This window comes from Myotis brandtii, unplaced genomic scaffold (assembly GCF_000412655.1).
Source record: "Myotis brandtii unplaced genomic scaffold, ASM41265v1 scaffold420, whole genome shotgun sequence".
Classification (NCBI taxonomy): Eukaryota; Metazoa; Chordata; class Mammalia; order Chiroptera; family Vespertilionidae; genus Myotis; species Myotis brandtii.
The window spans coordinates 767,611-767,874 of NW_005366109.1; positions in this window are offsets into that span (position 1 = coordinate 767,611).

The following is a 264-nucleotide window of genomic DNA, read 5'->3' on the forward strand; positions in this document are numbered from 1 at the left end:
TTTCTCGCGTCCGCGTTCGGTCTCTCGCTCTCCCACCCTTTGTCGCTCGCTCTCCTGTTTGATTCCCCTCCAGTTTAAAAAAAAAAAAAAAAAAAGGAGCCAATTAAAGGCAGCCCAGCTCGCCCGGTCCAGCCTCTGTCCAATTTCCTCGCCTCCCCCAGGACCAATTAGAGAAAACAAAACAGGGCTGGGGGAAGCAGACTGCTCTCTCTCTCTCTCTCTCTCTCTCTCTCTCCTCCCCCCTCCTCCATCTCCCTCTCTCCG